Source organism: Vicia villosa, unplaced genomic scaffold, assembly GCF_029867415.1.
Source record: "Vicia villosa cultivar HV-30 ecotype Madison, WI unplaced genomic scaffold, Vvil1.0 ctg.001063F_1_1, whole genome shotgun sequence".
Taxonomy (NCBI): Eukaryota; Viridiplantae; Streptophyta; class Magnoliopsida; order Fabales; family Fabaceae; genus Vicia; species Vicia villosa.
The window spans coordinates 174,126-189,167 of NW_026705468.1; positions in this window are offsets into that span (position 1 = coordinate 174,126).

Sequence of the window (15,042 nt, forward strand, 5' to 3'; positions counted from 1 at the left end):
ATGAGTTGAAAGACATTTAATTGAATCCAAGTATTTACACAAAAGCTTAACGGCCATCGCTTAAGATACTTGAAAGAGTATTTGCTAAATCGGGTTTTTAGAAGTCTTTAATGGAGTTTAAACATCCAAACAAAGGCTTAACGGCCATCGCCTAAATGTTTAAAGAACAAATTGTACAAGTACGTACAAACTCTTCTTTCCATTATAGATAAAATGATTTGATTAAAAGAAGGTGTTTTTTTGTAAAAAAAAGGGTGAATTAAATCGAGTTTGAAAGAGTCTTTAATGGAGTTTAAACATTCGAACAATGGCTTAACGGCCATCGTCTAAATGCTTAAAGAACAAATTGTACAGGTACGTACAAACTCTTCTTTCCATTAAAACTCAAAACTCGATTCGATTAAAAAGCTATTTTTGTATCATTTTTAAATATTTGGAAAGAAATTCTATATGTACAAGAATATATTTTATTTTGTCTCTTAATAAATACAGTAAGTAAAATAAATAAATAAATATATTTTTTGTAATTTTTATATGAAAAGAATTCTAATAATAAAATGTTAATTGTTAGTTATATATATAATCAAGACAATAAAAATAAAGAAATGGGCCATGGGGGTGTGAAATCCAGATGGAGGTTTTGAAGGCCCAAGAACATTAACAACAGAAAAGGAATTATTAAAAAAAAATTAAAAAAAAAATAAAAAAAACAAATGGGCTGGACTGGGTCAAAGGGATCCAGACCCAATCAAAACACACACTCGGGTTAGAGAACCCTAAATACCAAAGGGATCCACCTCTTTCATCTGGTCCTTCTTCTCTCTCAACTCACGACTTCATCTCTCCCTATGCTCTCACACGAAAACACTGTCAATTCTGGGAAAAAAGAAAAAATGAAACTAAACTCTCTTCTCTCGATCAACGACGGCAACCCTCACTCAAGATGACAGTCCTCTCTCGCGCTCTGAACAACAAACTGAAATAACTCTCGTCTCTCTCGCGCTTGATTTCGGAACAACAACAACAAGCAACGTTCTCTCTGCTCTCGTTTCGATTCCGTCTCTCGCAACTAATCTATCACAAAGCACAAATAGAGCACATAGCAGCAGCAATTGATTCAAGTTTAATGACAACAAATTAATGGTGATTCTACTCAGGCAAGGTACATGTTAACACAAGCAAAGGTTCAAAATAAAAGTTACTGACTCCGAATGTTCTCGGAGGGATGAATCCACGGTGAGCCTGTATTTGATTCTCTTCTGATTTCGATAATGCTCCTCTTCTATTTGGATCGGTGACGATGCTTCGTTGTTGCCATTGTATGCATTGTATTCTGAATGAAGGTTGTCCTGTTGCGTTGTGAATTCTGAATCGGTGATGTGCGATTGCGAAACTGCTGCTACCGATGGAAGTTATCTTCTTGTTTTATTGTTGAGGTCGTGAACCAATGCTTGATTTTGTAAGAGATATTAGTGATGTGGTCAGTGTGTTATTGCTGCGGTTATTTGCTGAGTCAAAGAAATGATGAAGATGAGTGGAGGTGGCTGAGTTGAGCGTTGAAGGTTTGGATCGGTGGAGGTTTTTGTGCGTGGTGATGGAGGTAGATGAGTGAATATTTTTGCGGAGTTTTGCTACTCTATGCTTTTCTCCCCCTTTGTATGTCATTCTGCTTGGTCTTTTATAGAGACAGATAAAAGGATTTGGGGGGAAAATTGGTTGGAGTTTTTGAACTATTGTAGTAATCTGTTTTTTATACTTTGTGTTATGCAGATTGTGGATGATTATTTTGGTGAAGAATTTGGCTGTTCTATGCAGGTTTTTGGACAGAGTTTTGGAGTGTTCTGTTTGGCATGGCTTTTGGATCTTTTGTGTCTAGCAGCATGACAAGGACACATTATGCAGAAAACTTGGACTGTGGTGTTTGGATAGAAGCATGACATATAATAGTAATAAGAATGATAATAACACTAATAAGAATAACACTAATAATAATAATAAAAATAATAATAAACAAAAAATAATAATAATAACTAAATAATGATAAAGATGTTAATACTAAAATAAAAAAGAGTTAATAGTAAAAATAAAAACTAATTTAAAAATAAAAAATAAAAGAAGAAATAATAATATTGGGACTCAAAATTAATCTAAACTATCTAACATTAATCTAAATTAAATCTAAAAATAAAAACTAGAAAATAAGATGATATTAAAAAACTAAAATAATTCTAAACTATCTAAAGCCATTTTTGTTGACTTTTTTAAAAAAAAAGTCAAATTTTTCCAAGATACGCAAAAAATGCGACGATTGAACTATGAATGCACATGAAATATGAATGCGATAATATAAAAAATGAATGAAAAACGGTAGGTCAAAAATTGGGGTGCGACAGGTAAACAAAGCGATTAGGTGGTAAACTAGTAACAAACCCGTGCGTTCGCACGGGTCCTGATACGGAACGCGCATTTGTTTCATATATATTTTTCAATAAAAAAATATTTGGTTACCAGTGAAAAAATAATAATTAAAGGTATAATTAATAAATAAAAAATTGATTAGTAACTTCATGTCCCGTTAATAATCAATATTTTGATCAATAACATGTCCCGTTTCAGATATACATTTTTTTTAATATCAGATGTACATTCTTTTAATATAATTTTTTTAATTAAAATTAATAATCATTATTTGGAAAATAAATAATCAACATTAAGCAACTTCATGTCCCATTAAAAAAATATTTTGATCAGTAACTTCATGTCCGGTTAATAACCAATATTTTGATCAATAACTTCATGTCTTGTTTCACATGTACTTTTTTTTTAATATTAGATGTACATTTTTTAATATAAATTTTTTTAATTAAAATTAATAATCATTATTTTGGAAATAAATATTCAACATTAAGTAACTTCATGTCGAGTTAAAAAAAATATTTTGATGAGTAATTTTATGTCCCGTTAATAATCAATAATTTGATCAATAACTTCATGTCCCGTTTCAAATGTACATTTTTTTTAATATTAGATGTACATTTTTTTAATATAATTTTTTATAATTAAAATTAATAATCATTATTTGGAAAATAAATAATCAACATTAAGTAACTTCATGTCCTATTAAAAAAATATTTTGATCAGTAACTTCATGTCCCGTTAATAATCAATATTTTGATCAATAACTTCATGTCCCGTTAGTAATCAATATATTGATCAATAACTTCATGTCCCGTTAATAATCAATATTTTGATCAATAACTTCATGTCCAGGTAATAATCAATATTTTGATCAATAACTTCATGTCCATTTTCAGATGTATTTTTTTTAATATAAGATGTATATTAAAAAAAATAACATTAAATAACTTCATGTCCTGTTAAAAAAAAATGATTTGATTAGTAATTTCATGTCCCATTAATAATCAATATTTTGATCAATAACTTCATGTCACGTTTCAAATGTACATTTTTTTTTAATATTAGATGTACATTTTTTTAATATAAAATTTTGTTTTTATCTTTAACATTCTAATTTATAACATAATTTTTAACTCTTTTTTACTTCGCAAAGACTTCAGTACTTCAATTTTGCGTGCATTCTCTCCAATGCCACCATTCACGTCACATTATAACCTTTATTTTATGGATAACATTATAATATAATTTTTTACATATAATTGAATACTACAACACTTCGATTTGTGTTGTTCGCGTTACATTTAAGATAATTGAATAGTAAAATGATATCATTTAATTAGCACAATGGAGTTATTGTATTAAGTATAAAAATTGAATTTTAAAAAGTCTGTTAAAATTATAAAATAAATATAAATATTTCATAGGTATCACTAAAATCATAATTTTAATTAAAAATTATAATTACAATCTAATTACAAAATATTAATGATTAAATTATTTATTTGTTGTTGTGATGTTTTTAGATTTGTGTGTTGATATTGTTGAAGATCTTAGTAATTTAAAAAAAAATTATTTTAAGGTCTTTAAATGTTGATAGGTTCATGATATTTTAATCTCACACAAACATAAAAAAAACACTATCTTTATTCTTTATATATATATATATATATATATATATATATATATATATATATATATATATATATATATATATAAAGAATAAAACACTATCTTTCAAACACTTTTTAAAAATATCGATAAGTTTCAATTTTTAAAATTTTAAAATAACTTTAAATTATTTTTTTTTGAAAAAGCTAATCAGTTGTACATATATTTGAAATGAATTTTAAATATTTTTAATAGATCTTAAATGCAAATTAACTATAATTTATATCGATCTCTTTATTTTGTATTTATTTCTAAAATCTCTCTTTCTTTTAAATTTGGAAAAAATATATTTAAAGTAATAAATTTATTTTTTAAGTTAGAAATAATTAGTATTGTTTAAATATTATTATTTTGGTGTTGGTTTGTTTTGTCTCATACAAATAAATAATTTAAATATTTTTGGCTTAATTGCAATTTTGGTCCCCCTATTTTGTCTTTTTCTCGATTTTAGTCCTCCCATTTTTAAAACCACGATTTTGGTCCCCTTTTTGAGTTTTCTAATGAAAAAGAGACGGGAATAGAGACTAATTTTGCAGAAAAAAATAAAATAGAGGGACGAAAATTGCACATAAAACTTAAAAAAGGGACTAAAATAGTGATTTTTAAAATAGAGGGATCAAAATAAAAAAAAAAGACAAAATAGGAGGATTAAAGTTGCAATTAAGCCAATAATTTTTATGTTTTTGAACGATATATTTTTCAAAAATTGTTAACAATTGATATAATTTTTCTTATAATATATTGAACGATATATATTAAAATATTGAAAAAAATTGATAATTAATAGAAAGTATTTAAGTTATTGTAATAAATATTGTTTTCATTTCGTTTTAGTTGTTTCTTAAATAATTTTTTTAAATAGTAGTCCATTCTAGAGTGTTTTTTAAATATTATATATATATATATATATATATATATATATATATATATATATATATATATATATATATATATATATATATATATATATATAGGGGACGACTCAGGTGAGAACACTTGGTTATTATGAGAAATGAGAGCAATGAATCACAACCATTAAATTTTGATTTTGTTGATTTTAATGGACAGGATTGGTTTCTCTTTCTAGAATCCTTAATATTTATTTTAAATCAACATAGAAAGAGAAACCAATCCAGTCCATTAAAATCAACAAAATCAAAATTTAATGGTCTTGATTCATTGTTCTCATTTCTCAGTGTTCTCACCTGAGTCGTCCCCACTATATATATATATATATATATATATATATATATATATATATATATATATATATATATATATATATATATATATATAATATATATATATATATATATATATATATATATATATATTATATTTGTTTTGACATTATTTATAAAAAATATTTAATTAAGATTTATTTAATTATTTAATTTAATTCATTTTTTTGTAATAATTTTATTTATATTTTAAAATATAGGGAAATATTGAAATAATTGATTAAATTAATGACATTTAATATTTTTTTTTTGTTTTAGTTATTTTTTGTCGTAACATACTTAAAATATTTTTCTCCGTAATATCGTAAAAATTTTTTTTATAGATTTATAACTGACATAAACTATTATCCTATTCTTTTAATGACTATCAATATTTTAGAAGTAGTATTTCTTGAGCATTATGATAAGACTAATGGCTATGCTAATGTAGATTGGTTAGCACAGATTGAAGTGACAAAAGAAAAAAATTAGAGATAAGATTGGTTTAGGTTAGCACATATTGGTTCATGGTTAGCACAGATTGGTTCAGAGCTCAAGACTTATGCAATTGGTATTGTTATGACAGTTATGGGTCTACATGCTACAACTATAGGTCCACTATTATTTATTTTTTATGTATTAAATTCATTGAGTTAACTTTTGGAAGAAAATAATAGTAACATAAATTTAAATTTTAATACTATTGATTATAATTTTGTTTATCTTTAATTTATTTTTAATTTGTATTTTCATTTATTAACACTGAAAATGTCATTTTATATTTGACATTGAAGACATCATATAGGAGACACTTTTATGAGATATATCAGAGAAGGTAGAAAACAAATAAAAAATAGAGTACTTTTAAGAGAGACTCTCTTCTGATGAGATAATGAAGAAATGTGAGATTGGAATAGCATGAAAACATGTTGCACCAATATTATGATAAAAGAAATGACTTGAGAAATAGTAAAAAAAAATTAAAATATTAATAAAGGGATATTTTTGAAAATAAAAAATAAAAATATTTATTAAAAGAAAATAATGTAAAAGCAATTTAAAATTATTTATTTTAAATTTAATAATTTTAATCCTACATTTTAATTTTTAAAATAGAAAAATATTATTTATAAAATAGAGAGAAATAAAAGTTATGGATGTCTTTTATTTTTTATTTTTTTTATTTTTTAGGCTAAAGAGTACATAAAAGTTAGATTATTGTGGCAACATATTACACGGTCCTATCAAAATTATATATATGGTCTAGTCTAGTCCATATAAATTTACTATTTCATGTTGTGGTAACATACAATCTAGTTTGTAAATTAGATTTAATCTATTTAATAGTAATATTTGTGACACATCTATTCCCTAGTTTCTTGAGACCACAAATGGTCAGAAAGTTATGTGACACATCTATTCATAATTTCTTGAGACCACAAATGAGAGACATGTTAGACAAATTATTCAAAGACTATTAGTATTTTTTATTTTTTGATAAGCTATTCAAAGTCTATTGCCTAAATTATGATTCTTGCCTAATGGTTATACATTTATGATAGTTTTTCATTTATATTTATTTATTATAATAATAAATGTTCATCATTTTTTTTTCTTAAAAATTAAAACCAGAGTTTTGAAGAACCATTAGAAGGCCATTGCATTTTTTATGCATGTCTCTTTCTCTTTGAAGCAGGATAACAAATTACAGGAGTACAAAATAAAAATCAACCATTTGGCAATCTTGCAAATAGTATTCACTCAATGACATAAAATACTTTAAGAAAAACTTGTTTAAATGGAGAAATGCTCATCAAGCTAACTTTTTTTTTTGTAGTATTTGGAGAAGCAGATTTTTTGGTGGATGAAGAATGAAAAATGAAATCTAATGAAGAAGTTAGTAGATCTGCAAGTTAAAAAAAATTAAAAAGAAATCATAAAAGTGTAGATGATACACCATTTCAGTCAATAAAATATAACAACCAGTTCAAATCCGACCACAACCATTTCACATCACAGTAAAAAAACTAACAAATAGTATAAAAGTTACCTTACATTAATCTTACAAGTCCATCGCCCGCCACTGAATCAGAGATCAGTACCACCGATTTAGGATTCTACACCATCTAGTTACACCTAATTTTAGTTCCATATTGAAATATTGGCACTATCTATGGGAATCAACTTTTGATTCCTAAGTTTTCCACTATCTCATGTTCGCTCTACAGTTCATCAATCTGAAACCTTCTCAGGTCGTCGAGTCAATAGCACTTGAAATCAAACACAAAGATCTAAATCCAAACTACAACGGTGTCAATCAAATCCAATAGCATTTCAACCTCGATTCTTTAAATTTTTGGACTTTTGATTCCTAATAAAATTCCATGAATGGATGATTCAATATCCAAACTCGTATATGCATCAGAGTCATTGAAGAATGAAGGTAATTACCTCCAAGATCGTGCATAAGATCCCTGATCAACCTTTCAATCCTGCATCACCTTAATTATCCATCATTAACGCGGTTTTCATCATGACGAATTCAAGATATGGCAAGTCCATAGCAACTCGTGGCGTAGATTATTACCATAGCACCTTCCCCATGTGGCGAAGGGCCTCCGAACAATGAATGAAGATCATATCACGTTGAAACTACTATATCACAATAGAGATAGTGTCGCACAAGAGTTCTTAGATCACGACGAAGTGAACCGAACTCTAAATGCATAATTATCAGTGATTGAAGCACTTACCACCGTGAATAATTTTATAAACTGCCACAGTGCCAAATATTATACATTTTGATATCAATTTACCATATTGTATTCTCATCACTGAGATCCATAGTGTTATTACCTTCGATTTTCGACACCAATGTAGGACAAGGCATGAGGGTCAAAGTCCTAAAAGTATGAGTTTAAATGTTTATGCTTTGGTCGAAAAGGTCTCAGTCAACATGTGAGGTCAATTAATCTAATATGAATTTGTCGAAATAAAGCACCCATGACCTTAGTCAGATTCTTTTCACAAGGGAAATAAGGGTCATGCAGTTATAAGGACTTAGCAAAAAAATTGAGTTTCTTTGTTACCTAAAGCATAGTCGAAGCAAGTTAAAGTGGATAAGGGCGGATAATTATTCAACGACATGGGAAAGCTTGTATGACAAAATTTGCATGGGTGTGTGTCATTTTTTGTATGTATTGTCGTCTAGAATGTAAAATCAAACTAATTCAGTACATATATAATATACCTATATTTAATGTTCTCATTGTTTATGTAATGATTATGCTAGCTTGAATATGTGGTTAATTATCAAAACAGACTGCACAGCCCAAAACTTAAATTTCAGGTCTGTTTCTGCTAAATTCGGAAGTATATTTCCAAACTTTTAATGTTTTTGGGCTTTTTTCGGAAGTACATTTTCAAAACATCCACTGAGAGCAAGATAAGGTTTGTTGGGTCATTATTACTCCAATAAGTCTATAAATACTACACCAATCATTTTCATCAACATCATGCCACAAAACACCAATGACACAAACCTACCCCCACCTTGCGTTTGTCTACTTCAGCACTGGCTACCCGATGTCGTTCCAATTTCACTTCTCGCGCGACACGCCGTTCGCGGAATTGATAACGTCACTCAACACTCTCTTGCAATACCTGGAAAATCGAAAGGTTGTCAAGCTTGAGTACCGCTCGCCTTCGCTTAATAACGAGGGAGACGTTCAATTCACCCCATTTAAAGTCAAAAATGACGAAGATTTAGCGATTTTATGGACAACTTTCGGCCGATTTTCTTTAAAGGGTCCGATCGAGTTGGATGCGAAACTTCAAAGATTGGGAGCCGACGTTATCAAAATGTTGACTTGACTCATCCACACCTACTCGTGTTTAACAATATGTAATTTTAATTTTATGTTATGTGATGTTTGTAATTTTCATGCTTTATAATAAATCGAAGCGTTGATGTTTGTTTTCATGTTTTCTGTATCAGAGGATATTTCGGAAGTACATATCCGAATTCTTCCAGGGGTGAATTCGGAGATGCATCTCCGAATTCACTTTTTTCCTGAAAATAAACTTTATTTCGGAGATGCATCTCCGAAATCACCTTATTTTTTTTTAAAACAAAGTGTTTTCGGAAGTACGTATCCGAAACCACCTTTTTTTTCATTAAAAGGTGACTTCGGAGATGCATCTCCGAAATATATGGGCATTATGTGAAATTCGCCGCGAGTGACCAAGAAGGATATGAGGTGTATAAAGAAATTTCCAAATATTATTGGTTGTTTTGTAATTTTTTTATATTTTTATTTTATCATAATCATTTGGGGTCAATTATTTCATAGTAAATTTTTTTTTTTATTTTTACCAAAATTCATCATTTTTTTCTCTATAAATAGAGACTAGTTTCATTAGATTTGGACAAAGAAAAAAAATCAACTTTCTTCTCTCTAATTTTTCTATTTAGCCCTCTTGTTTGTAGCTCTTAACATGATTTTTAGTGAAATGGATCCCAACAACAACCCTTTTAACACTTAAAACTCGATTAATTATCCTCTCAACTACCCAAAGTTTGGAATATTTCATGATTAAATAGATTGTTTGTGAGTTAGTATGTTGTACTAATTAAGGTATGTGTGTTTCATTTTAGGTGGGTTGTGTGTTTAGTGTATTGTATTGCATTTTAAGTTTTATGTAATTTTATTTGTTATTAAATTAATTAAGAATATAAAATTGGAAAAATAAAATTAAAATAAGTTATTAAATTAAAAATAAATTATTTAACTCTTAATTATTTTAATTTAATTTCAATCGATAATTGTTATTAATATATAATCACAAAAATAAAAACATAAAAGAAAATAATAATATGAAATAAAAGTGGTGGGGGTAAGGTGTTGAAATTTATTAAACAAAATCATTGTAGTAAGTAAAAATTGAATAGGTGTTGAATTATTAGGTGGAAGAGAGATGATGATGTGAAGTGTAAAAAGTGAAAAAAATAAGGTGTTGAATTTAGAAACCATTGTTGATAGTCTGACTTGGCACCCCCCCAAAAAGTATGAAATGACCAAAATATCCAAAGATTTTTAATTATCACATTTTTGTAAATTTACGTGAGACAACGAATTTTTCAAATCTTTAGGTGATACCAGAAATTTTGCGTGCATATTTGAAATTTGGCGAAAACAAGTAAGTTTTACGGTAGATTTTGTGAAATTTCTGGTATTTTTTAACGGAAATTTCCCAATTTCCGATATCCTTATAAAGTTATAAAAATACCATAAATTTTGAAATTTCCGGTACAAAATAACATACCAGAAATTTTGAAAATTTTGATATTTTTATTTATTTTTTACATGCTATTTTTCTTATATTTTTAATTTTTCCAGTGAGAACTAGAGGCAGAGATGGTACTGTTGCAATACGAGTCATTGATAGAGCCAATGCTCTTTCTCGAGCGGCTGCTGATGAGGCTGGTACCTTAGTGTTACGTGCTGGACGCGTTCCTCCGACCGGTTCTAATCGGAAACGGAGGGTTGAGCAGGCGGGGAGGGGGTTTCGCGCACCTCGCCGTCGGAGTGGTAGAGCTTCCACTATTGTGGACGAGCAGCTGGTTCAGAATGAGGTTGTTGAGGTTGAGGCGGTGGTCGTTGTTCGGGAGCCGGTGGCTGTTGCTGAGGAGCCGATGCATGTTGCTGAGGAACAAGTGTCTGTTGCTGAGGAGGGGGTTGATGATGCTGCGGAGCAGGTGCCTAGAAATTTTAGTTATAATGAAATTTCCGATACTCTCCTAAAATTAGAAATTTACAATCACCGAAAATTTTAAAATAACTATAATTTTCAGTATAATGTACGGAAATTTCCTTATAACAGAAAATTCCAGTATGTTGTACCGAAAATTTCTTTCAGAAATATTTTATATCTCAACTTTTTTCAACAAAAATAAAACTGGGTTAAAAAAATGGTGGGTGCCAAGTCTAATTTTGGAGGTGCCAAGTAGTTTTCTCTCTTAACCGCTGCACCAAATTGTATTATTATAAAAGTAATACAGACTTTTTATTTCATCATGGTCATCTCATCAATAATTACACAATACACTCTTTTTGAAAATGTACATAATACACTATTTGATCTAGTGTTTTAAAAATCGGACTGAACCGGTCAGTCGGTCCGGGAACTGGAGGGGTCACCGATCTGGTCTGATTACTGGACCCGATATGATATTGAATCAGTAAGAACCGGACAAAAAACCCAAAAAATCGGTGAATCGGCAGTTTTAGAAAACTGGCGGTTCAAATACATACTCGTTTTTTCGCATAAAACGACGCCGTTTTCATTATTTTTTTAATAAAAAATATAATTAAAATATAATTAGGCTTTATTCAAACCTTATCTACTTAATATAAATGCAAGGTTGTCATGACGACAACTTTGGACACAACCCTAACCCTAAATCCTATGTGGCATCATATTAGAAACTTTAATCCAATGTGGCATCATATTATAAACCTATTAAAATTTTGAATTTTTATCACTTTTTATTCTTCAGACCAAAAATCATTACATTTATCCAATCTAAAACCCTAATTTTATTATAATAAATAAATAATTTTTAATAAATTGTCTCCCTACCAAAAAAAAAAATTGATATTAAAGCATTTGAAGTCAATACTTTAATATTGTTATGAATATTTATGTTAGTGGATGTCCATCCATCTCCTAGTTCTTCATCTTCCTATTCCATACTTAATATGTGTTTAATATGTGTGATTTTCTATCTCCCTTGAGTCCTATAAATAGAGACACATATTACAATATAAAGCACACTTGAAATAAGATAAGATGATATTGCTCTCTTTCTTCTCTACCTCTCTTTGATCTATATGGTTTTGGTTAATTTTATAACACGTTATCAGCACGAAGCTCTACCGTGTGAGCGATTTTATGTTCAATTTGCATAATCATGTTTCTTCTCTTTCGAGTAAGTTTTTAAGATTTTTCTTCATCTTATAGATTAAATTTTAGCATGCTATTCTATTATTTATTTTTTTTGTATGAGATTTCATTGGAAATTTTGTTTAGTTAACACAATTATATATTTTAAAGTTGTCTATCATCGATAAGTTCTTGAAGCATCCCTGAAGGATTGCTTAAAGAATGATTGTTCAATTTTTATGAAAACAACAATTGTAATTTTCATGCATTCCTGAAGAATTGCATGAATAGCGTGCATCCCTGAAGGATTATAAATATTATTATTTTTATTAGTAAATCATTTGTGATTGAGTTCATGAAGAACTACAAAATGTGATTGAGTTCCTGAAAAACTATAAAAAAAAAATTGTGATTGTGATTGAGTTCCTGAAGAACTACAATTTGTTGTTGTATCGATCTAAAAATTCATAATTTGTAATATGTTCATTAAAATATTGTCATTTTAGAAAAATGACAAATGATTTTAACGCATCCCAGAAGGATGGTTATATATATTTTTTAGATTATTGTTTATAACAAATTATTTATATAGTTCTTGAAGAACTTATCGAGCATCCCTGAAGGATATAAAAATAAATTATTTTTCTAGTTCCTGAAGAACTTATCCATCCCTGAAGGATAGTTAATCAAATTAATTATATGACGATATAATTTTAGTGATATAATATTGTATGATTAAATATGTTTAATTTTATAAGGGGTAATTGTTTGATAATTATACGATCATATGTTCATATGAATGTATTTGATTTAAGTGTTTAATAATTAAATACTATTATATTGGTTTTGACTTATATTGGAGGTATCTAATATCTTTGTATTACACAACACAATTTGGACAGAAAATGTGTAATAGAAAAGCTATCGTCTTTTCCCCGAGCTTGTACTACACTTATATTAGTACAATTGAAGCACATGTCATTGTAAACCAGTAGTTTACAAATTAGACTTAAATGTGTCGTTGGTAAAACCGATTGGGTCATCTCAGATATAATATGATGCGAATAATTTATATTGAAGAACTAGAAGTTTCTTCAATCCAGTCAATATTTGTGTGTTTCTAAAGGAAAATAAAAATTTGAGAAATTGCGTTTTTATGACATTAATTGTTGCATCGACTAAACTATCATGCATATATCTCTACTCACAACCAGAAGTTTGTGAAATTATTTTCTCAACTAATTAGACTAAGATCTTGTTTTCTGGATTTTTTAGAAATTCATGTATAAGTATCACATATATTATTTAAATTGATATTGGATATCATGTAATATATGTTCATAAAAAGAAAATGGACCCGAAGATCCATTCTTTAGACGTCTAAAGTTAATTATATGATTGATACTTATGAGATCATCAATTTTAAATTATATATTTGAAACACCCAAACTATGATATTAAGATATTTATTCGCATTAAGCCAACAAGATACTATATCTTAGTCCTCCCTAATTTGTTCTAATATTTCTCATCTTAATGAACATTTGGATGTGTTGTGTATATTCCAATTGCTCCAATATAATACGTTAAGATGAGTCATGAAAGAATATTGGAAAAATATAATTAATATGACTCTCAATTTTGAAGATATAATTTGAGAAAATAATCAAATACTTGATTGCAGCCCAGTAGGCTGATTATCACTTGATAAATTAATTTTCTCAATATTAGGGGGAGGGAAATAAGCAGCTGAAATCATGAACAAGAAGTTCAAATGAACAACTGAAATCATGAACAAGAAGTTCAAATGAACAATTTAAAATAAATTGTTGTCTTGATCCTCGTACAAATCAATATGAATCAGAAGTTCAAAATATAATTCATTTGCAAAGTATATGAAATAAATTATCAGCTGATAATACTCCACTCAAAGTGGATTCTCCTATTGGATAATATAATATTGCAACTGAGTTGTTACTGCGCCTGAAGCATGGTATGAAAGTCGGTTCCAATGTTAAAAGTCCTCTACTAAGAAAAGAAACTAAAGATGACCCAAGTGAGGATATGAAAATGCTAAGAGCACTGTGACCTAATTTAATTTTCAGTTCCAGAAGAACAAATCAAGTACTTGAAATATGAAATAAAGAGATCTCGATAAAATATGTCATGGATGAAATTGAATGGAACCGAAATTGAGATAACTAAATAAAGTCAATATTGACAATGTCTTTGTATACAATATAGGGCTAAAAGTGATCAATGATAATGAGGATCATGAGTCAAAGTCTATTAAAGATTAGAGACTAAGTGAGAATTGGCCAAAATAAATATATTCAATTGAATAAGAATTAAACTCGCTTTACAAGTGACTCACTTTTGAACCTGTAGTCCGAACACCTCATGGTGTGAAACTAATTGGATATAAATGAGTTTTTGTGAAAAAGAAAAATAAGAATGATATGAAGTCTGATTTATTGCTCAATGATTTTCACAAAGACCTAAGATAGATTTTGATAAAAACATATTCACCTGTAGTGGATTCAATCAATTTTTGATTAATTAGTCTTGTATCACATGAAGGGCATAATTTGAACATGATGTGTGTAATGACATCTTATTTATATGGTTCACTTAATAGTGACATTTACCTGAAACTCCCTGAAGGGTTCAATATACCAGAGGCACGTAATTATGGATCTCGAGAAAATTACTACATCAAATTGAACAAGTCTCTGTATGAGCTGAAAGAATCTGGATGCATGTGGTATAATCGCCTCAGTGAATATTTACT